Raw genomic sequence first — 16,663 nt, forward strand, 5'->3', positions numbered from 1 at the left:
ATGGACGGACACACGCACAAATATATGTTTGTGTGCATTATACTTTTAAATTTCATTTTATAACGTAGTGAATTCTGTGTACAGTAAACGTTTGTGTGACCATTTTTACATTTCCTCCTTGTAAAGCTCTTTCCACTGATTAAGAATGGCCGCCTTTTATCCAAGCCACTGAAATAAATCATCCTGTTTGTGTAAAGTGAACAGGGCTGTTTCTAGACAGTATGGCGGCCACTGTGAACAGATAAAAATGCAGGTACACAGGAAGCCAAGTGGGTGGGCTCAAATATGGTCTCCAGCGGTGGCGGATGGTGTGACATGACAGCAGCCAGAAGGGGTCGGGGACTGACAGGCTCCCTGTGCGAATGCTTGGCTCATCCGCCATTAGAAGCAGCCCTGAAGGGAACTACAGCATACTGTAGATAGGAAAACAGGTTTCAGTACTACACCAGGATATACATAGATATTGTATAACACGAGTGTTGTGCAATAAGTTTATAGATGCACAAAAAGTATTATATTTTTTCAAAGTATTCTCCAAAAGAGTCTATGCAAAGATGCATGCGCTCAAACCACTTGGTGAAGCAGCTAGATCAGTCCGAAGCAGATATGTCTGCAACATGCTGGATGAAGGTCTCCATTGCAGTATCCGGTGACTCTAAATCAGGTATGTCAAACTCATGGTCATGCAGCTGTTGTGAAACTACAAGTTCCAGCATGCTATACCAACTGATCTGTGGAAGGTATGCTGGCAAAGCATGCTTGGACTTGTAGTTTCACAACAACGGAGGGCCACAAGTTTGACATGCCTACTCTAAACAAATCCCATGCATTTTGCGCTTTATTTGTGGGAACATGAAGTCACAGGTGGCCAGGTCTGGACTGGACCAAGTTCCTGGATGCGTTTATGGGCCAGAAAATCCGTAATTTTCCTGGAATTGTGGGCAGGTGCATTGTCATAATGGAGAAGTGCAAGTTCTTGGACGGTGCCTTAAAATGGCTTCCAGCAGGCATTGGTTGGTGTACCTGTGCCCAGTATGCATCCATCAAACCTGGCTAGCATATTATGGCATCAAGTCACCTGAGCCTCCTTCTGCTCTCAAGTCAGCTGATGGGGCACCCATCGTGCGGAAACCTTGCTTAGGCCAAGCTTTTTGTGTAGTATCAAGTAGATGGATACCGAGGAGATGCCTATCTTGTTCTCTAACTGTGCCACAGTCACCCTGGCGTCCACCTCAACTATGGCCTGCATGATAGTAACATTGTCCTCGGTGATGGCGGACACAGGTCGGTTGTATCGCTCTTAAGGTGCATACACACGGAGCGATATAACTGAGCGATTTTGACTATATAGTCAAAATCGCTCAGAAAGTTAGTGCATATCTCTCCATGTGTACACAGCCAGCGATAGCGATGCGCGTCCCCGCCAGATCGCTATCGCTGCTAAAAATAGACTGTGCAGGCAAGTCAATTTTGGCTATGTCGCTGGGAAAGAAAAAGCATCCCCTTGCTTGAATGAGTTAGCCAAAATCGCCCATAGCCAAAATCGATGGTAAAGTTAGTCAAAATCGCTGGAAAAGTTAGTCAAAATCTCCTACTGCCAGTTCAAGGGAAATCTCTCATAGTCAAAATCTCTCCGTGTGTATGCACCTTTAGTCTTCCAGGTGACATTTCCTGCGCCAAAATTCTGCAAACCACTCAAACACAGTGGTTCGGGATTGTGCTTCCTCCCCAAAAGCAGCTTGCAGTCAGTCAAAACTCTCCTGTTGCAGACCACTCTTGTAGTCATAGAAGATCATTGCTCTCCAGTTTGCGCTGTGGAGCTCCATAACGTGTTTGTGAAGGAAGTGAACATGCTGACTTATTTGGCGTTCACTGCTGCTTACTGTATATGTATATGATTCTGTGTCTTGACATTACGGTCATTAGGTCAACCACTATTTGTCGACATGCATTAGGTCGACATGGCCATTACGTAGACATGTACTAGGTCGACAGTTCAAAAGGTCGACATGAGTTTTTCCATTTTTTTTCTTACTTTACGATCCATGTAGACTACGATTGGGAATAGTAACCTGAAGCATGGCGAGGGAAGAGAGTCATGCGAGGGGACACGGTGCACTAATTGGGGTTCCCTGTCACTTTCCGAAGAAAACTACACCAAAAAAAGTAAAAACAAACTCATGTCGACCTAGTACATGTCAACCTTGTGACCCTGTCGACCAATAGTGGTCGACCTAATGACTGTCGACCCATACCCAGTCAGAGATTACAGTTCACAACCAGAGAGTCAGAGTGTATCTACTCTACCTATGCGCTGCACATCCAGAAATGTATTGTACACCTCTCGTAAGATGCGTAAATGTGGTTTCCAGTGGCACAGAATGTTTTACTTCAGATGCCATTATTTTCTGTCTCTTAGTCTTGTGCAAGGAATGCTGACTGGATTTGTGGAGTGGTGTTTCCAGTTGCTACTCTGGAGAGCTGGCAGTATGTGTTTTGCTCCCAGGTACCTTCTAAGATGGAGGTGCAGCAGCGCCTCCCACATTCTACTCCAGAACGCAGACGTATCTCTCAAGTCTTATTGTTGATGTGAAGGCAGTACTGTTAATTTCTGTATACTGTAGCTCTATCTGCGCCCAGTTGAGTGGTATAATGACGTCTTTCAGTTAAAAAATTTTTTATTGCTGCTAAATGTGTGTAATCCAACGCTGGTCATTTCTGGAGAGTTTTCATCATGGACAATGGTAATCAGTGAATAATAGTGTGGTTAGTTTAAATAAGGTCCATTATGGTTATGGACAGTTCTCATTGGTCTTCTGTGTAACTCCTCTATTATTATCATAGTCCATTAGCGGAGCTTAGATTGTGTTTTTGCTCTGCACATGCGCAGAAACCAGTCAACTACAGACGAGTCATTCAGATGTACGTTTGCTGCAGGCACTACTGGTCGCGTGAAAATCATCTAGTTTCCAGCATCTTTTTGTTGCCAAAAATGTGTCTTAGTCACAACACAATGTGACTAGAATGCATGAGGAGACTGTGCTCAGTAATTTGATATGACATTGTATATTGTGTGTGGGTGGTCTTCTGTTTGCCGGCGGTCGGCCTCCCGGCGCTCAGTATACCGGCGCCGGGAGCCCGACAGCCGGCATACCGACACTTATTTTCCCTCGTGGGGGTCCACGACCCCCATAGAGGGAGAATAAAATAGTGTGGCGCGCCACCGTGCCCGTAGCGTGGTGAGCGCAGCGAGCCCGCAAGGGGCTCATTTGCGCTCGCCAAGCTGTCGGTAAGCCGGCGGTCGGGCTCCCGGCGCCGGGATGCTGGTCGCCGGGAGCCCGACCGCCGGCCAGCCGTAGTGAACCCATTGTGTGTGACAGAGTCTCTGAATCTGGCCCTCATTCTGAGTTGATCGCACGTTGCAACTTTTTGCTACTAATGCGATCAACTTGATGCTGCCTATGGGGGAGTGTATTTTAGCATAGCAGGGCTGCGATTGCTTGTGCAGCCCTGCTATGCTAAAAAAGTTTCCTGCAAAACAAGACCAGGGTAAGAGTAACTTACCCTGTGCGACGGTTCCAGCGACGAAGGTCCCGGGATTGACATTAGACATCCGCTCTCCAAACGCCTGGATCTGCCTCACCACGCCTTGAAAACGGTGAGTATCTGCCCCGGAGCGCCTCCCACCTGTCAGTCTTCATGCGATCGCCGCTGCGATCACTTTCTGCGCTGTTGCCGGGCAACGATGCGCGTGCGCCGCAGTCCCGACCCGTTCGCACCGCAGCGAAGAACGGCTGCATGCGAACGGGTCAGAATGACCCCCTCTGTACACAAAGTGGTACAATGTAGCAGCCACGACCGGTGCAAGGTTTCTCGGCACCCCAGGCAAAACTTCAGCATACTGCCCCCAACCACCACCAATACCCACTTTCCAGCCCTTCAGATAAAAGAGTGACGTATATGGTCCACAGCCACCACTTGCATTAAGTACAACAAGGATGTTTCTTTCAAACGCAGCCTTAATTTTGTGATGAGCAGACTCAGAGGTACCCCTCCAGATCCTGGCGCCCTAGGCAGCTGCCTAAAGCTTCCTAATGCTTGAGCCGGCCCTGGCCGCAGCTTTTTCACTACTCTGGATACAGACTTAGTCACACACAATATACAAGTGTAATATCAAATTCATTGCGACTAAAAAAGCATTTTTGGCAAAAAAAAGTCACCCGACGTTAGCAGACTTGCACGGGACCTGGCGGCTCACTTATGCCAGGCAACTTGCGCTGCATGGCATATTGAGGCTAGATGCATGAGGACGCATCTGTACACATTTAAGTCGCATCTCCACTAGTGACTGAAGGGCAGACTAAGGACAGACAGCCTTATGCATGTTGATACTCAGATGCACCCTTTATTTTTGATGTGTGTCCATATGCAAATGTATTTGGGGTTTCCCTAATTGGGTAATATGTCTGATTATAGTCTGCTGGCCAGGTTATCATTTTTCTGACATGTAAACCAGAGAAAGGTGCTTTAGCTCAGCAGATTGTGGTGTGCTCCATTTAAGGGGAAAGCCTACAGTGGAACAGCCACAAGACGGAACGGATTGCAGTGGGAGTGAGCCTGTTCATGTTTGATGAACTGCATACAAAGAAAAAGGTTGCAGGTGCACAATTCAAACATTACCAATTTATTAATAATAATAATTGCAATAAAATTTTGCATTTTAAGCGAGGTTCTTCGCATAGTTATGGCCATAAGTAACGGCTTGCCCACCGCGTCCAGGTGACCTCATTAGTCGGGCAAGTCCCTAACATTTTGGGGGGTACAAATCTAGGGTGCGGGACCCCCAAAATGAATGGGGGGTCCCGCACCCTAAATTTGTACCCCCCAAAATGTTAGGGACTTGCCCGACTAATGAGGTCACCTGGACGCGGTGGGCAAGTCGTTACTTATGGCCATAACTATGCGAAGAACCTCGCTTAAAATGCAAAATTTTATTGCAATAATTATTATTAATAAATTGGTAATGTTTGAATTGTGCACCTGCAACCTTTTTCTTTGTATGCAGTTCTTCTGAAAGGTCTCCGCAGGGTCGCACCTCTCATTACCGGTGTGCACCCCAGGACCCCTCCCCTCATGTTTGATGAAACCAGCTTGCTTCAAATCAGTTACGGACTGCTAGGGTGAGGATGTTTAATTGATTCTCACCTTACTCTCATCACAATCTGTTCCTAATGCAAATGTTCCACATCAGAACTTATACAACGACGACTATAGGAGATTCTCCCTTTATGTCTGTCAATAGCCAGTATGCATGTGACTCGTGATCTGCACCAGTAAGGGAAGATTACTTTCTCAGTATCAGGAGCCATGAGATGCACAATTTATTACACTACTGGACTAACATTACATTTATTACAATTCAGTGCAAAGGCTATATTGAGCATTAAGAGGCAGCTTTTTTTACAGCTTGGAGAGAGATAAAAGGGCAGATGTATTATAGTAGCACGGATAGTGCAGTTATAGCACTTCCTGCTTCGCCTCATTAATGAGGCAAAGCAGGAAGCTACATTGACAAGATCATCATCCTGTCTGTCGGGGCAAGGGGAGTGAAAACGCCTGCCGGCGATGCCCATCTCAGCAAACAGCGCATCAGCTATGTGCTGAGTCTCCCTGCCCGGCCGTCTCCAGCGCTACTCACGCAAGATCTCACATGCAGCCCGGAGCCGGTACCAGCCACAGCAGGGACAGTGCTGTCCCTGCTGTGGAGATAGGGCATCGAGACCTGCAGCTGTTGAAATCACTAGCTGCAGTGCCACTGACCATTCATACATAGCATGCTGATATGCAGGGCAATCTAAAAGATAGCACCCCTGTCACTGAGCAAACACACTGCTGTAATACGTGGGGTGGAAGCAGTATCAACGCACATAACATGCGCTGATACCGCTTCCCTCCCATAATGATCAATAAATCTATTCCAATGTACCAACCAATCGGCTCCTAACTGCCATGTTACAGGCTGTGTTTGAAAAAAGGACATCTAGGAGCTGATTGGTTGGTACTTTCTCTCTGTCCACTTTATTACTGTCCAAGCTTTGATACTTTTTCCCCTATTGAATGCCTTTATTAGTTAACAACATTTGATTAGATATTAAATACTGATTATATACAGTGTATTTATTATTTTTGAGCACTATGTGGTAAATTTTCTAAGATGGGGGTTCTATTTAAGATGAGATGTTGCCCATAGTAACCAATCAGATACTACTTCTCATTTATCTAGCACCTTCTAGAAAATAATACCTGGAATATGATTGGTTGCTATAGGCAACATCCCATCTTAAATAGAACACCAATCTTAGTAAATTTACCCCTATGTATATTAATGGAATGTGCATTATCTGTGTGCCTATTATTAACGTGAATAGTTTTGTATATTTTTCACATATGTGATTATTAAAAGTAGATATTTAACTGGCAGATTTGTATATATTTCTGGCTCAATTACTAAGGCACAGTCTATCTTTCTATGTAAGTCTAAAACATCAGTTAATAGACTATTATTAGTTACCTGAATTGAAAGTACTGTTGCCGGAGTGTTTGTTAATGTCAAGTGCTTACTTACTGGTGACTTTTTGGTGTCATTGGGCTTGAGTATACTGTATAGATTAATGTGCCTGAGAACAGAAATTAATATTAATCAATTAAGAAACCCCAAACACATCACATTTCCATATGGGCACACTGCAAAGATACTGTAGGAGGATAACCAGATGATCAGAATGCATAAGATGCATATATAAGTCTAAGCTTATTCCAATAGGGTTGTGCTCGATAAAAACAAATAGATCTGGTCATGAGTGTCTAATCTGTATTCAGGATAGGTTTTAGCAGATTTAGCCTGTTCACCTAATAACATATCGTGGACATGCGACTGATCAATGAGGCTCATTCATATACGGCTATTGTACACCGGTATGTGTGCAAACGGCTATTGTACACACATCGGTCGATGTTTTCTTACTGCGCTTACAGATGTGTCCTCTTAAGTCTTTGCTCTGTGCACTACAAGTCGTGTTACACATAACAAGTGTGTGCCGCGTGACTCTGTAGCGCCGAACATCTTTTTGTGAATTTTCCAAAAATGCGTCTTAGTCGTAAAGTCATGCAAGAGGACGCATGAGCAGATTCTACTGATTAAAATGATAAGCAGCATGCCTATCTTCTGTGTGTGACTGTTAAAACGCTGTATCATAGCACTTTGGATGCAGATACAGAATATGTAATAGCAATAGTAAGAGGACACATCTGTACGTCTGAGCTGCAGTGTGCATGCAGAGCGAGTGATTTGCGATCACACTGAAGAATGAGTCGCAAAGTGAGTGACAGGAAGACATCATTTTGGGGTGGGAATGGGAGTGGTCAGATAAACGTAGGCATTTTATGGCCGTTCAGAGGGCGTTTTCTGGGATGCATAAATTAGCAGGTGCGATCTTACTTGCTACTGGAGATCCCTCTGCATCCCGGAACAGCAACTCAGCCTTCCCGTCTACAGAGGCACTCAGACTCTGCTGCATGACCCAATTTGCGACGATGGTACCGATGTTTCAGCAATTGTGTGCCGTCTGACAGAAATTATGTGATAGAAGGAGGGGTCCCTATGCTCAGGTTAGCTTTTGCCCATATTAGCATATAATCGCAATTGCATACGGAAAAAAGATAGCAACGGCGGCAGCAGGAACAACCACACCCGAATGAGCTTCAATATATGTAAAATCAGTCAGAGTCCCAAATAACCTACAAATATGTCCCGTTACAGCCTTGCCTGCAATGCAAATGCATTGCAGGTAAGGCTTCCCAGCATGGCGTGGCGTTTGCAGGAACATGTGTACGCATGCGGCCCACGAATGCTTTAAAAAACTAGCATACATTAGTAGGTAGCAGGAGTAAGAGGCTCCTGCTGCCATTCATAGAGAAAGAAACTCGGCGGCTCTCACTTAGGACAGGTAGCGGGAGGATATGCTCCCAACACCCGTAGATATAAGCTCGGTCAGCGTACGCACGTGCCCACGAATGTTTGCATTAGGAAGGTTTTCTGGTGGTGCATTGCGGGAATATCACGCCATGGGGGTAATTTTACACAGGCTTCAATGGGACACATGTGTACATATACACCTCTAATAGTTTCACTTACACTATGAAATACTTTTGCCATGAAGTGGTTAATGTTTTTAATACACATATATCTTCCATGTACTGGACAGGAATGCCCATTACTTTGACGCTCCATTTCTGATACCGTCTGTGCTGACCCTTGTAGTACATAAACTCAGAATAACACGAGCGCAGTCTGGGTTTTCTGATTTTTTTTTTTTTTTTTTAAGCAGTAGCAAATTATTGCTCAATCTTGTGAAGATTGCGAGAGATGAGACCTACTCAGACCCAGGACCATAATGTATTATGCTTTGGTGGTTAACGCAAGGGTATTTTCACATCCTGAACTTAACATACTTAGAGCCAGGCAGTAGTCAGTGACAAAGCATCGGACAAAGACCATGAATGGTGAGTTAACATTACAAACTCGCCATCATTTGCAAAAACAATTGAACATCAGAAGGAAAGCTTTGGTTTCACCATTTCAATCCCATCTCTTAGTGGAACGCAAGATCTCCAGAAGTGTAGTTGTGCACGCTTGGTGCTGGAGCGAAACACCTCACAAATAATTACAGAAATGATCAGAGCATTGTTTGTAAACACCAATCTAATCAGCATTCCTTGCGCAGGACAAAGAACATGGGCAAACCATTTGCAGAGGGGGGGGGGGGGGGGGTCTCAAATGTTTAGATTTCAGGTGGAGTGTGTCCATCCCATGATGATGGCATAATTAGCACTTGGCAAGTCAGTGGTCAGGGCCAGCTAGTGTCAAACATGCACTGTTAGGTTTCCCAGTAGACCCCATTTGGTAAACACTGCTCTAGAGCACAGGTTCTCAAACTCGGTCCTCAGGACCCCACACAGTGCATGTTTTGCAGGTCTCCGCACAGAATCGCAAGTGAAATAATTAGCTCCACCTGTGGATCTTTTACAATGTGTCAGTGAGTAATTAATACACCTGTGCACTTGCTGGGTTACCTGCAAAACATGCACTGTGTGGGGTCCTGAGGACCGAGTTTGAGAACCACTGCTCTAGAGGATGGTATCGCCTGTAGGGGAGAGAGCCTTAAAAACAAACTTTCTATATCAAACATAAATTTCTCAAAGAAACAACAAAATTGTTCCAGAAAAGGTTAAATATCCCATACTACATACAGTACATAACAGTAGGAGACAGAAGTGAGCTCCATAAGCCCACATTCTACTACCTCTTGTAAAGACAGCCGTCTCTTCTTGCTGGCAGCTGCTCTCTATCATTTACCTCAGATGACGTTACAGTTTCTGGACCAGACATCTGACCTTTCACACACCTTACTAAACAATATCTTTACTTGAAGTGTCGCACTGAAACTTGTTTGCCTAGCTATGCTATTTGCCTTTGAAGCTGGACATATCCGCTTAAGCTGGTTCCGGACAACTTTATATTAAGACATTCCACAGATGGATTAGGAGCGCAGGTTCATTCTATAGCATAGACGCAAAGGTCAAAACTGCATATTTTACATAGCTGGCATCAATTTAAAAATTATTTTATGGAATATACTGCAGAATATCCTACACATTTGGATGTGTTCAATACACAAAAGTTACAATCTCATTTAAGGTCACAATAGGGGTGTGGTATTTAGTTTGACATTCAATAGATCAACACAACAATATTTTAACCGTGTCATCCTTCCATTTTTTTATTGGGAACCTGCATAACCTTAATAGCATAGCCCTTTACCATACCAACAGAATAACTCCCAGCATTCTCATATATTGTTCTGCGGCTAACAAATAATAGCAAGATGACTTTAGTCTGAAACTCATTGGTGGGTTAACACTACTCGAACATTTGTAAGCAGGTCTAAAAATTAAAACCGTTCCTTCAAATATGTCCATGGACACTATTCATGTTGGGGAATCTGACGGTTTTTCCAAGCATTGCTCGCTCCAGTCACTTACATCCACTTAAACACATTGAGAAACCTAAACAACCTAAAGGGACCACCTGTGCATGAATACAAATACTAAAATACAAAATGTAAATGCATTTTTACTGATGTTTGATCGCAAACCAATATCAGTGAGCATGATGCCGAAAAAATGTTGAGTTCAGGAATACTTTGGAATCAAGGATGCCGATTTCATGTTCAGTTAAATTATACATTAATATACTATTTTTTGGTGTCCTCTTTTTTCTGTCACTTACTATTGAAGCTTTTTTTCTGAAGCAGGCTATGGGACACTGGACCATAGGATTGCAGGTTTGGCTGCATTTTGGTACTACTTTAAAATGTAAGCTCCTCAAACCCCATCACGCCACTGCTTCCTTAAAAGAGTCCAGCAAGGAGTAGCAGTAACCCAGCGAAATGGTTAGAACAATTAAACCAGTAGGGAAAAGATAGTCAAGAACCAAAACTCTGCATGACGCGAGGGAGGGAACGCAGTGCCCCACAGCCTGCTTAAGAGAAAAGAGCAGGGCTGGTGGGACGGGTGTGGTTAGTTTTATCGACAGTGTCTAGGTCGACAATGTTTAGGTCGACCACTATAGGTCGACAGTCACAAGGTCGACATGGATGGAAGGTCGACAGGGTTTCTAGGTCGACAGGTCTAAAAGTCGACATGAGGATTTTTTTTTTGTGTGTCGTTTTCTTCGTAAAGTGACCGGGATCCCAAATTAGTGCACCGCGTCCCCTCGCATGGCACGCTTCGCTCGCCATGCTTCGGGCATGGTGCCTTCGCTCCGCTACCGCTTCGCTCGGCACACTTTACCGTTCCAATCGTAGTCCACGTGGATCGTTAAGTATGAAAAAATAAAAAAATAAAAAAATGTGAAAAACTCATGTCGACCTTTAGACCTGTCGACCTAGCACATGTCGACCTAGAAACCCTGTCGACCTTCCATCCATGTCGACCTAGTGACTGTCGACCTATAGTGGTCGACCTAAACATTGTCGACCTAGACACTGTCGATCTTCAGACCGGATCCCGGTGGGACACTAGACCATGGGACGCTTAACAGCCACCACTAGAGAAGGGAACGCTTAGGCTGCCTGACTGAATAACTGTACGCCCAAAATGGGAGTCGCCAGAGGCAAAAACATGAAAACGGTATCCACCGCAGCCCCGTGTTGTTTTGCCCAGGAGGTTGCCACTGCCCTACAGTAGTTGAATACGCTGACACCCAGTCCAGTGCCTGCCGGTCACCCCACACTGGGACAGGCTCAAGTGATGATTGAGCAGATCAAAAGCAATGGTCTGCTTTGTAGATGGACAACCACGTTTATGTGCGTCATAATAAACAAGCAAGAGTATCTGTATGTCTTGTCCAAGTAAATCCGCAGAGCTCAAACTATGATTATTTAAGCTAGATCGTCCCGGGAACTCGCCCAAGAAGGAAAGACAATTTCCTGGTTTAAGTGAAAAGATGAAACAACTTTCAGCTGGAACACAGGAATCATACAGAGAACAGCTCTATAATCATGGAAGATGAGAAAAGGCGGCTTGCAAGATGAGCCCCTAACTTGGAAACACGCTGGGCTGAAGCAATAGCCATAAGGAAGACCAGCTTCCAAGTAATGAACTGAAGATCTAAAGGCTCAGTTGAGAGCTAATATGAACAAATTAAGATCCCACGGTACTAGCGGTAGACAAAACATTGGTTGACTCCAGACTACTCCCTGTAAAAAGGTTCGAACCTCTGGAAGGAGAGCCAAACACTGCTGGAAATAAATAGAAAGGGCTGAAATGTGTACTTTCAAAGAAATAAAGAACCAGCCTCAAAACACAGCGAAAGGCAAAACTTGGAGGTGTGAACCCTTCTTTTCTTTGGGGTCGGTGGAAACAGATACGTTAGATGAAAATCCCACGGAACTGTGAAAGCACAAAACTGTGGAACCTTGAAGTTGTGGCAAGGCCATAAGATCCACCTGCGGAAGGCCTCAATTCCAAACCAACTGTTGGGAAACCTCTGGACTGGCAGACCACTCCCCAGGTAGAAACATGGTTCAGAGGAAGTCTGCTTGCCAATTGTCTACTCCCGATTTGAACACCGCTGAGAGGGGCGGAACTAAGGACTCTGCCCAGGTCAGTATTTGGGATGCCTCTGCCACACTCTTTTTGCCTCCCTGATGATTTACATATGCCACTGCCATGGCATTGTCAGACTGAACACAAACTGGCAGGCCAGCCAGGGCGTACTGGGCCCCCAAGAGAGCTAAAAAGATGGCTCTGAGCTCAAGCACATTGATCGGCAGAGCCATCTCCGATGGTGATTAGATGCCTTGGAGCCAAAGATGCAGTCACAGCACCCCGTCCGAGGAGCCTTGCATCTGTGGTTACAATGACAAAGAGTCGTCTGTGTAGGAGATGATCAGACACTAGCCACCAATGGAGAGATTAACAAGTGCTGTCGGACAGAACAAGACAATGAGATGAGAGGGATGCTGAGCATCCCTTCCTTCTAATTCCCGCGTGTGAGACTATTCAGGAAGTCTGGATCCAAAGGTGGAGAACTTCATGCACAACAAGATGGACGAGATACTGCAGTATCATCATGACAAAGTTCTCTAGTGTATGTGCTTTGGACTCTGGGCCTGATTCAGCATGGAATGCTGCTGCGGCAGCGTTCGCATGTTCATGCCCTGTGAAGTGTGCGCACATGCAGAAGCCGCACTGCGCATGCACACACTGAGATGTGACGGCATCTCACATCAGCGAATGCCTCTGCCTGATTGACAGACAAAGGCCCTGTCAATCAGCTCGAGGGGCAGAAGGGGTCGTCGCGGTGGTGTTTAAGGGGCATTGCAGTGGCGTGTCCTGATCGATTGCGGGTGGACCACAGAAGCCTGAAACATGGCATGTAGCAGTCTGCCTTAGCAGCTAGGCTGCGTAGGCAGAGGTCTACCCTAAACATGCAAAAGCATCACTGCCATGCAATGCTTTTGCATGTGGGTGTGTGTGTGTGTAGGGGCGGGGTGTTTGGATACAGCATGTGGGATGGACTTGCCCTGTGCTGGGCGTCTCCCAGCATGTCAATGTAATGGATCGTAGATGTGTGATTTTTTGCACTTCTACGATCCATGCTGAATTCGGCTCTCTGACAAGAAATTTTTACTGGAGAGAGGCGTTGAAGAGCACCCACGGAAACTGAGGGCATTGGCAAGGTATTGGATGAGACTTCTCGAAATTCAGGATCCAACCATGATCCTGAAGAACTTTAACTGTGCACTCTATGTGCTATTGTAACTGTGAAGCTGATTTGGCCTTCACAAGAAGATTGGCCAAATAAGGTATGACCTTGATGGAAATGATGCCCAGCACCCAGGTGTCTGAAGATGACTCCACCCAACAGTCTTTGAATTGGAGTTCCCGCCCTCCAACTTGTGACCAGACTGACTGATCCAGAGGATGGAAAAGAAACAACCTTCTTGCGCAGACACATGAATGGTCCCCCAGCCACCGCTTGGGAGTTCACATCTAAACTGTCCACACCGAGACTTGAAGAAGACTCTAGGGCCTCACCTTCCGGGACAACACCAACCTCAGTAAGTTTGTCCTCCTCCTCTGAATCCGTAACTTCTAACAGAGGCCTGGAAGGAGGAAGACTCATATGTGCCATGCACAGTTGAGTACTCTCAAAAAAGCATTCCAATAAGAGGAAACTTTTTGGAATCATGACTCCGTATGCTCCATGGTACGGAGCCCGGGTGGATCAAAAGAGTGTGCAGTCGCCCTGCCAGGAGCAGGAGACTCTGAGCCACGCATAGAGGAAGCAGGCTCAACAGCTGCCCTAGCCTGATTTCACACTGTAGCTTCACCAAATCACAGTCTGCTCCCACAGCCTGTGCCCACGCCAGCTCTGCAAGGGAAGATGCAGTGGTCTCGGACACCTGCGTGGCACTAGATCTGGTCTGACAGTCTGCACATAACGCCTCAGAGTCCACCTATCCACACAGTAATTTAATATTACACTGGGCACAAGTGAAACACAAAGTCATAGCAGCACTTTTTCCTTTAATGAGTTTGGCTTTGTCTGTCAGAGTATCCACATGGCCTATGTATAGCGGACACAAGGCAAATTCCTAAACACAGAAATGAATGTCGCAGGTCACTGAGCTATTGCCAATTCCCTAGAACAACTTAGGCAATAATAGATGATTAAATATTTTGGCTTCCTGAGGTTAAAAGCTGCAGAGAGGAGCTGAGGAGAGACTTGCACTAGCCACGCTCACAGTCTGCAAGGTCCAGAAGAGGGAGTTTCACTTTCCCTTCTGAATGCTGCGCAGCAAGAAGGATTATACCACCAATGTAGAAGAAGTGGAGACCAGCAGCTGTAGACTCCACCCTGACTCCATGGCTGCACTGGGCTGATGTGCTACTCCCTCATGAGAGGAAAGCACTTAAGACTGCCCTAACAGCCAGCCGGCCTGCCTGTGGCACACTTCGATTAGAAAGCTGTCCATGCGGTACACTCTAAAAGGGTGAGGGCATGCACTGTCCCTGGGTCCAGGCAGCCTGCAGAGAGACTGGAGCGCTGTAGGAGGTCCCCGCCAGCAGCAGCCCATCGCACGCAGCTGCTGCACTCAGACTGTGCACTGCTACAAGCAGCACACAGCATCTAACTATATAGCAAAACAAAAGTTACAAATAATACCTCCCAAAACGTGCCCAACACCATGAGGCACCTAAAGAATACTAGCATGATAAGGTTGCGGGGGCTTACATTTTAAAGTTACAGTAAACCCAATCTACAACCCTATCGTTAAGTCAGGGGTGTAACCAGAACTTTGTGGGCCCATTAGCAACATATTGAAAGGGCCCGTCCCAATGCAGCAGTTGTAATTTTATGCCTGATAATAGTGCCCTAGTTTACATGATGTCACATTGTAGGGCTGCCAGTACACATTGTGCCACACAGTATCCACTGATCAGGAAAATAAATATTAGTCCGTTTGTGGTAATAAGCAGTGTATGATATTTTATTGTATAGGACATTGATTCTCAAACTGGGTGCCTCAGGGCACTTGCAAGGGTCCCCTGGGTGGGAGGTCCTGGACCAATTCAATGTATTTATGGTCAGTGTAAAAGGCAAAATCAGTGCTGATGGCTGTCAATCTTAAAATATGTGGAGAAACATAAAAAAATATTGTCTGTCAACACATAACTGAACCTAAGGATGACATATAAACAATTTACTTAATATTTCTTTCTAAATTTCTCAAAAAAAAAAAACTTTATAGAAATTAATTGGGACGCATATGAAGTCATTTTGTGATCTCTTTCTCAAACACATTATGAAACCAGGCTTTGGAATGTTGCCTCATGTCAGCAGGCTTGACATTATCATTGGTATCCATGTAGACATATGGGTCTATTCAATTGAAGTCGGAATTGCTGTCAAGTCGGAAAGACGGCAGTTGCCAACTTTTTTAGGTCGAATCAGGATTAGACCTATTCAAATGACTTGCCGTTTTTTCGACTTGTCGGAAAACACGTGGATCGGTAGATTAGCCGCAGATCCACGTGTTTTGTCGAATTAGCGGCCAATTCGGACAGGTTTTTGGCCCGTTTTCGACAATGATGATCCGACTTAAAAAAATAAGAAAAAAGTCGGATCAGCATTGCCGAAAACGGTCAAAACCTGTTGGTAATGCCCGCTAAATGAATACTGAACTGTCGTATCCGACAGGCATTGAATAGACCTCTTAAGCATCTCTCTGGCTTAGTTTTGTCTGGGTGCCCCAGAATAGATGCTTGGTTTTATTAGCACAACTACAACATCCAAAGTCCAAACTTGGTGGGTAACATTTTTGCAAGTCGGGCAGAAACCACTTAAAGGATTACTCAGAATAATCTTAAAACGGAGACCAGTTTATAACATATTATCTTTAACACCCAATTCGCATTATGACATACAGCAGTGGTTCTCAAACTAAGTGCCTCAGGACACCTGCGGGGGTGCGTTGGATTGGTGGTCCAGGACCAAGTCAAATTAGTTATGGTCATTGTAATAGGCAAAAACAGTGCTGGTGGCTGCCAATCGTTCTTATGTGAACAAACAGAAGCAAATTTTGTCCCTCACTACATGAGCCTAAGGATGACATATAAACACAATTTACTTAATTTAATATTTATTTCTAAATTTCTCAATAAGAAACATTTTGGCCTAGGGGTGCTGTGAAAAAAATTCTGATACTCTAGGGCAGTGGTTCTCAAACTCGGTCCTCAGGACCCCACACGGTTCACGTTTTCCATGTCACCCAGCAGGTGCACTGTGTATCACCAACTGTCACATTTTAAAAATCTACAGGTGACCTGCAAAACACAAACTGTGTGGGGTCCTGAGGACCGAGTTTGAGAACCTGTGCTCTAGGGCACCATGACTCAAAAAAGTTTGGGAACCACTGCATTAGGCAGATAATGGACTGTTGGAATTAGGCAGTATGCAGAGAACTACGATCATTTCTGCTCCCACAGAAGTTAATGATGTATGGGTTTGTATTTACTAAATAGATTTTAGATT

The 16,663-nt window shown here is 45.1% G+C and overlaps 1 protein-coding gene across 12 annotated transcripts in view; it reads left to right on the plus strand.

The window, feature by feature from the left end:
- PPFIA2 (PTPRF interacting protein alpha 2) overlaps positions 1-16,663 on the plus strand; it is a 656,694-nt gene that overhangs the window by 630,470 nt on the left and 9,561 nt on the right. The window lies entirely within an intron of this gene.

This window comes from Pseudophryne corroboree, chromosome 6 (assembly GCF_028390025.1).
Source record: "Pseudophryne corroboree isolate aPseCor3 chromosome 6, aPseCor3.hap2, whole genome shotgun sequence".
NCBI lineage: Eukaryota > Metazoa > Chordata > Amphibia > Anura > Myobatrachidae > Pseudophryne > Pseudophryne corroboree.